The sequence below is a fragment of the Dermacentor variabilis genome, chromosome 2 (assembly GCF_050947875.1).
Source record: "Dermacentor variabilis isolate Ectoservices chromosome 2, ASM5094787v1, whole genome shotgun sequence".
NCBI lineage: Eukaryota > Metazoa > Arthropoda > Arachnida > Ixodida > Ixodidae > Dermacentor > Dermacentor variabilis.
Window position 1 is genome coordinate 40106372 of NC_134569.1, and position 8656 is coordinate 40115027.

Sequence of the window (8656 nt, forward strand, 5' to 3'; positions counted from 1 at the left end):
CATCCCTCTCCTGCGCCTTCCGATTCTGGCAAGCCCTCTGTTCTGCATCGTGGTTAGGCGTGGGAGCGAATGGTCATGTTCAGAGAAATCCTCCTCCACTACCGCAGAAAGCGGTTACGCTACCCTCCTACCGCCTCGAATACCGCAGAACGCGGTACGCAGAAAGCGAACTTATGCATCGGAGTAAATGCGGTGCTATAGCACTGGGTTTAGGAAAATTCGCGTCTGAAGTAGTCGTCAAGTGGTGTACTGAGATTTATTTAGTGTTTTTGGGCTGGGGGGGGGGGGGGGGAATAGCGTAACCGCTCTCTGCGGTAATGGAGCAGTCTCCCAACCCTCGACATCCCTGGACTCCATCGAGGACACAATAAAGTTTTATCTCTCTCTGTCTACCAAGAACCGACGCTGCAAGGCAGCTTTATTTACCGGCTCGGAATATCACGCATACCTATTGGTCATCGTCTAATTACCTGAATTGTCGCCTACACATGCTTGGTCTTTCGTTAACGCTACAACTTCTATCACAAGTTTCCCGCTCCAATGCAATATTTTATGCCGCCTCTGGATCGGGATTGCATTCATGAAAGCATACTCGTTCGGCATAGGAATGTCTGACGCACATACATGCAACTCCTGCGGGATAGAAGAAAATGCTGAACACGCCCTGTGCTATTGTTCTCGTTATGACGTCCATCCCCACCTTCTCCAGACAGCATTACGCCGGCTGGACTCAAGACCGTTTCCGGTAGCCAAGATTCTTGGGCAATGGCCGTGCGCATCGCGGGAGCAGAAAGAAACGAAAGCGTTGCAACAGTACTTGAAGTCGAGAGGTCTCTGCGACTGACTGTGGTGTGCTCCTTCGAGTGCGCGCGCGACTAGTGTTCTCTCTTTCACCTTGCTTCTCTCTTTTCGCTCCTTTATCTCTTCTCCCTGTGCAATGGAGTAAGCCAGACGTGCATCGCTAATGACAACTCCTCACCTCTAATAAAAAGCACTCGCATTGAGCAGCAGAGCAAGTTTAAAGATTTTTCAGTGGACATAGAGTTAGAAAAGCCTTTATGATAAGTAGCGATGTTTAATTATATATGAAGTGACGCGCTAGCGTGAACAGAACTTGTACGGACGAGTGTGTTTTTATCTACCATCCGCATTTAGTGCGTTAAGGACTCTCGCAGCAATGTGTAAGGGCTACAGAGAGTATGTGTGTTATTCGGCTGGCGACACAGACTGACGTCAGTGAACTCTTCGTTGCATTGTTGTATTTATTTATTTCATTTCATTTTTATCCATTTATTTATTATAGCATGTTCATTTAATCCATTATTTATTGGTCCATGACATAGACAAATTGAGTAGCCGAGGTAGTCATAAGGCTCAAGCTCTCCACAGCAACTCCTGTATAAGAGAACAGAACAAACCTGCCTAATTTAATAGCCTTTTGGTGGAAGAAAGGTAAGTTGGGAGCCAAACGAACAATAGCGCTCGCCAAGGCCTTCACATGCTGAATCGACCGGTTACTTCGAGGACAGCGCCTGTCATGCACGATATCTGCGGGCTACAGAGAAAGACGATGGCCTGGGCCACTTCTTCAGACTGGCTGGTTCGCCTCATAGGCGTCAGGGCACAGAACGTCCGCTGGCTCTCTTCGGGCAGCGCATCGGCCATCAGAGTCTGCGTCAGCGATGGCAGCGCGGCGTTGCAGCGGAAGCCGTGCGGCGCCAGTTTCCGAGCCTTGGTCAAAGCCAGGACGCCGCCTTTGGAAGCGGTGCACGCCTCAGAGCCTGAGTATCCGGTCTTGCCCAGGATGCTGGCAATGTTCACGACGGCGCCCTTGGTGACACCGGAGGTGATCAGGGCACGCGCGTCTGCCCTTGTCACGAGGACGGTGCCCTTTGGAAAACAGCTTGCAAGATAAGTGATAGGAGCGGGTCAGTGAGATTTACCAGGAAGAGCCGGTTGACTAATGTGCACCAGCGAGGAGGATAAAGCGAACGAAAAGATATGAAGAATGTAAGTTCACAGCACGCGCAGGCGCCCGTATGCGTGGTGGTGGAATTAAAGAGCGGCAGCGCTTTTGTGGCATTCTGCATCGCGGACGCAGAATACAACTCTGAAATGTTCTCTTGTGTGATGAATCTGTGAATCTGTCGTTTATTTGCCTAAAAGCGGGGCCATGGGGCAAGACTGATGTCACGTTGAAGCATTGTCACACAACGGGCGCTTTAATGTTTATTGAATTTCTTGCACGAATGTGTTCGAGAGCTCCATTTAAAACATTTGTACCTGTTGGCTGGGTGTTAGTAGCGGATCTGTCTGCGATACCATAGGCAGGGATAATACCAGCGGCGCTACACCTGGTTGTAGAAGAGCTGATTATATCTCCCGGCCCACTTTATTGTTCTTTATAATAAAATTGCTCACACGACTAGGTTACAACTAATTTATTCTAGTGCCTAGTTTAACGTTATACTTTAATATTGTGTCATTAATTTTTAAATATTGTGTCAACTTCTTCTGTCTCTTCCTAAGCTTTTGAGAAGATCTGTACGCGTATTCTTTTGCTTTTGTTTTCGATTTTTACTGAGCTCTTCTAATCAGCTATTTTTTTTGCATGTTTTTCAAATATCCAAACCGTATGACTTCTTAGTGCCTGTTTTGTGATACAACTAGACCCGCTGGACTGACACATAGTCCCCACACCGGTTAAGGCACTTGTCCCATCGTAGCACTAAATTCGAGATGCCCCTGTGGTGGAATTGCGACGCACGTGGCCTCCCCGAACGCTCATTATCATGCGAGTCTTCATGGCCCTTTTACGAACTCACAACACCACCACCTCGTACTTCTCAAAGCGAGACACCGTTCCCCATACGTGGGCTGCATACTCTTGTTGATCTCGGTGGGAGTTCGTCCTCTCCTCCATAGAAAACGAATCACACTTCGTTGCTCCTACGCCGAGGACATGTGAAGCACAACCGCCATCTTCAATAACTGACAGCAGCGCCGTGACGCGGAGCTACCAGGAGATAAGACCAAGCCTGTCCAAGAAATGTACACTACTGAGAATGGATGTGTTGACTTCGCATCTACAGCCTTAATTTGGCTTTAAAATATTCCCCTCGCAGTAAAAGTTTAGGGCTTGGAGGGGGAATGCCTAATGCAACTTGAAATATAGAGAAAACAGAAGAGAGAAGCTCAAAATGGACAGAAAATACTGAGACGCAACTACGATACCATCAATATAATCTCCTAGAACTTTGCACTCGTCGAGAATCCGTTATTCATGGAGAGGCTAAAGGCTTCGGCGTGCAGGAAAGGAGAGGCATGGACGTGCAGGAAATGCGATGTCATGCGGCATTGTCATAGTCAGTTAAACGTGGCTACTAAAAATAGCAACACGCTTTGAAAGTCGACGCATTACCTTGATAATATATATATATATATATATATATATATATATATTCTTTATTATTTTTATTTGTAAAATACCTTACAAGGCCCTACATGGGGATTGAGTAAGGGGGGCATACAATCAAGTACATACAATAAAAAAAACATTAGCTACATAAAGCTGCATATGAGTACAATAAAAAGGAACTCTGTAAGTTTGTTACAAACGTATAACAGTGCAAGAAAAAGGTAGAAAAAATAACACAGAACAGTGAGTGTGATATTAATGGTTAATAAGGGTTAAGCGAGTTCAGTGAGTGCTTGAATTTTTCGCGGTCAGTTTCCGCAACTATGTTGTCGGGAAGGTTGTTCCAGAGCCGAATGGCACGCGGGATTGCCGACCAGTTAAAAGCCTCTTTTTTGCCATAGATGCGCGTGAAGCTATGATGATTGTATAATCTGTGCGACGCGTGCGATGGCGTTTCTCGGTGTAGGTAACGTTTGTTAGTGTGGTGGGCGTATTTATGAAATAATGACAAAAGGGCTATGTTGCGACGATTACTTAGCAGCTGAAGTGAAAGGTGAATCTTCATTTGAGTTACGCTAGAACGGTAGTCATAATTTCAGGAAATGAAACGTGCGGCTCTATTTTGGATTGATTCCAACGTGGTAATTAAGTAATTTTGGTGGGGAGACCAGACTGGAGCGGCGAACTCAAGTCGAGGGCGAACAAATGTTTGAAATGCCAGTTTGCGGATAAGTGGAGGTGCGTTCCGAAGGTTACGTCGCAGGTAACCTAGTGACCGAGAAGCACTGGCACAGATGGTGGTAATGTGAGAAGTCCAGGAGAGGTTTGTTGAAAGATTTACGCCTAGATATTTAAATGATGAGGTCCGAGATAATGGGACATTTTTAATACAGTAAGAATAGTCCGAGTTAGTGCGTTTGCGGGTGAAGGACATCACTTTACATTTTGATGAATTTAAAGTCATTAGCCAGGTGTCACACCAATTAATAGTTTGGTTAAGGTCATTTTGGAGGGTCAGGTGATCATCGGAGGTGTTAATAGAACGATAGATAATACAGTCGTCAGCGAAAATGCGCATGCATGAAGATAAGTTATTGGGTATGTCATTAATGTATATCAGAAAGAGTAAGGGACCAAGAACGCTTCCTTGTGGTACACCGGATGAAACATCTGACAGGGGCGAGGAGAAGCTGTTAGCGAAAGTAAACTGCTGTCTGTTAGAAAGAAAATTTCGAAGCCAGGATAGAGTTAGTGAATCAAGTTTTAATGATGATAACTTCAAAAACAGGCGACAATGAGCTACGCGTTCAAAAGCTTTAGAAAAATCCAGAAAGATGCTGTCAGTTTGAAGGTTTGAGTCCATGTTAAAATGTAAATCTGTCGTAAATTCAAGCAGTTGCGTTTCGCACGACAAACCTCTCCTGAAACCATGTTGATTATGAAAAAAGAAGTTGTTCGACTCTAGATGTTGGTAAACATGAGATGCAATAATATGTTCCATTATTTTACAGCATATGCACGTTAGCGATATCGGTCGATAGTTCTCAACTAAGTTCTTGTCAGCGTCTTTGAAGATGGGTATGACTTTGGCTGTGTTCCAATCTTGGGGTATCTGACCTGTCATTAAAGATTGGTGAAAAATGTGAAATAAAAACTTGCTAGATACTGACACTGTATTTTTAGTAACTTAGAATTAATATTGTCAATACCTGCTGAAGACGAAACTTTCCAGTTATTAATAAGGTTAAAAATACCATCAATAGTAATGTCAATAGGTTGCATGTACCGATAATCTAGGTCTGTAACAATGGGCAAATTAGTAGTACTTTCTTCTGTGAATACGGATGAGAAAAATTTATTGAAAACTTGAGCGCACTCACTGTTAGGAATAGGAATGTTGTTTTCTTTAGTGTGTAACGAGATGTCATTAGTGTTGCGTTCAGGAGATAAAATTTGCCAGAACTTTCTGGGATTAGATTTGAGTAGTGAAGGAAGGTCTTGGGGAAAATATTTATTTTTGGCTACATTGAGAGCGGAGCAGTAAGAACTTAAACAGTTTAGATACCTTTCCCAAGCTGATGGGGTGCCGGTTCGTTTTGCAGTTCTGTATGAACGTTTCCTTTTGTTTCTAAGTAGATGAAGGGACTTAGTGAACCACGGTTTGTTTTTGTCTTCAGTTATTCTGATTAAAGGAATGTTCTGCTCAACCAATGCGCATAACTTATCTCTGAACATGACCCAGTTATCATGAACAGACCTAGTGTGGAACGAGGGTAGAAAATGATGTTCAAGAAATGATTCTAGCTCAATGATGATTACTTCGTAATTTCCCTTGTTGTAGTCACGAATTGTCTTACTTAAGACACCTGTAAATGGTAATGGGATACTGATGGATACATTCAGTAATCTGTGGTCACTGAAACCATCCGAGCATGTTACTTGTTCTGTAGTTTCTGGAGCGTTAGTTAGTATAAGATCTAAGATGTTAGAGCCACTGGTAGGTTCTTTAATGATCTGGAACAGATTATAATCTAATGTTAGGCTAATGAATTCTGATGAAAAACTGCAGGATGACGACAAGTTTGGCCAATCAATGAGAGGAAGATTAAAGTATATATATATATATATATATATATATATATATATATATATATATATGTGCAACTTTTCAATTGAGTAAGTATATATCATATTCATATGTTAGTAATAATATTATATCGAATAATAACACGATATATATTGACTACCTGCTTTAAAAGGGTTCCAATTCGGGCAGAAATCGCACTTCATCCAATTTTGATAAACTTCGTTCGGGGTGCACAAATCGGAAATTATCTAGTTTTACTCGAAAACAAAGTATCCTCAATGTAAACCGAAAGATTTGCCCACATTATGTATTGCCAATGCGCTGAAACGCGCCTGAAATGTCAAGTGCCATGCATTCCGTTTCATGTGCCTCTTAGTTTATCTCGCATGTAATGTCTCTGCCTAAAAGCCGTCGAGAAGCGATAAATATACACAGCAACAATGATAACGTAATTCGAAGATATACCCGTATCCCGCCAAAGATGCACAAATGTTACACTACAAGAGTGACACCAAGTAACGCAGCCTGCCTAAATACTTTGTCAGAACAAGCTCATGGCGGCTTTTTACCTTCTGTAACGAATATCTCCCGCCCTCCGTCTCTTCCTCTCTCTTGTCTTCGTCTGTTTCTCTTTAGCGACTTTATGATGTTCTGTGCGTGAAAGGGGCGCCTAAATGCACTAGTTGGCATTATCGTAAATCTAAGCATAATTCCATGATGGGTGCAAAGAATCGGTACCTGGTAGCTGGTCTGCACACGTCCTTAGCACTGTTCCAGTTTGCAATCGGCGACGATGAATCTGGCTCTTTGGGAGGCTAGGGCATGGCCAGCTGCCTTGCCTATGCCACTGGCACATCCGGTCACCAGGGCTAGCCGACTTTGCAGGAACATGCTTATACTCTGCTGCTGACGCCGGTGAGCTTGAAACGCGATCTGCAAAATGTCCATCCGCCTCGCCGCAGACGTCTTTTCTTTTCCTTGTCAGTTTTCCGGTGTACGCCTACTCTACACACTCGAGAATAGATTTTCCGCACATGCCGTTGAAAGATATGACTGGCGCTATGTATAGCATATGTGTGCTAATGTGAAAGTTAAGCGTGGATCCACTCTATATAATATGCACTTCATTGAAGTGTCATGAAGAAAATGTGACACTTGATATGGACTCACGGAATTACCTTACCCTCGCCTTTGCGTACGCCTTTATTAAATAATGTCAAATCAACAAGGACAGACTTGCGTGCGTCCGATGCAAGCTCGTCTGCTTCAGTGTCCATTGTAATTTGATCTCGAACCCTGAAGGCTCCAGCATTTTAGTGCTTTTTCTGCGAACATTTACATCGGCACCGCGTTAGGGTCACACATAGCAAAACACTGCAAGCATCCGAGGGCTACTTAGAATAATTTAAAATGAACCACACTGCGGGTCAGCACTGGAATAAAATATGTAGCCAAAAGTGTTACGTGAATCTCTGCCACTGTTGAGGGCGTCACATCTAAGAGAACGTAACTGTGCTGCACTTTGAAAGATGTGAGTACAAAGACTGGTGGCGATTTTTACTCAGTTGTAGATCCATCAGTATACACATGTACTCTTGCAATAGGATGGTAATGAAGATGACACAAAGCCAACAATTTACCGAAAATACTTATCTGAAATGGTGGCCAAAGTCAAGGCTGTCGCTGTGACTTGAATCTCCAGCACGTATGGACTGGCATTGCGAAAGACACCGTCCAGCCTACAAAATTAGCTGTTTTGTCTTGCATTTTTGCTCTAGGTCTCCAGAAGATGCTCGGAAGAAAATACAAGAGATGTACCTTGTTACTTTTAAGAGTATCTACAGGTGCTTCGTGTCCCTCAGCCATTACCAGACTGCCTGAGGCCATAGTTGGTAATCTTAAGCAGACCGTCAAACTTCAAGCTTTTTCTTTATATGCAAGTGCCAGCCACGCGTTAAGTGGGAAACTGTTAAATGGCTGAAATATTTCACTTCATATATTTCCATCCTTTCTAACATTTAACAATTTAACACTGTGGAGAAGCCGACGATATACTGTACTTGTTTCCAGCGCTTCCAACCTAGGATTAAGAACTTGCGATATTGATAACAATAAGGAGAATGTATATACGCTCCCAATTAAGTTGCAAAAATGGCATGAGCCGCCAAGTGTTACTAGGAGAGATGGGGGTGGCAGAGCTTCGGGGACCCTGCAAGGCCACTCAGGCTGCATGTAAGAGTTCCTTGGGCCAACGTGCTTAACACACCTGATGTATGTAATCGAACGTATCTATACGCATCTATTTGCACTGTCTACCATAATTCGTTTCATTCAACATGTAAGGGCAACATGTAAGGTAAGACGAAGTGCTTCAAAATCAAAATCGGCGCTGTGGATTGTCCCCTCTTCCTCCTTGGCCGACGGTTTCTGCTCTGCATAGTTAATTATGCGATGCTAGAAGCACAAGCATATATCACCATTTCATCAAATTACACAATCATGATTGTGTGACGTTGGTAAGCCGGACAGACAGGAAATTATGAAGCCGGCTAGAACAAAACAGCGTATACCCACCGTCATTTCAGCTCACACATTCTCCTTGACAAAAGCTTTTAACGTTGCCCAGGTGCGCTCTGCAGAAGGGCCAGCAA

General features: G+C 43.6%; 1 pseudogene; it reads right to left on the reverse strand.

Annotated features, from left to right (window-relative positions):
* Positions 1-1494: 1494 nt before the first annotated feature.
* On the reverse strand, positions 1495-1908 carry LOC142570307 ((3R)-3-hydroxyacyl-CoA dehydrogenase pseudogene; annotated as a pseudogene).
* Positions 1909-8656: the final 6748 nt, after the last annotated feature.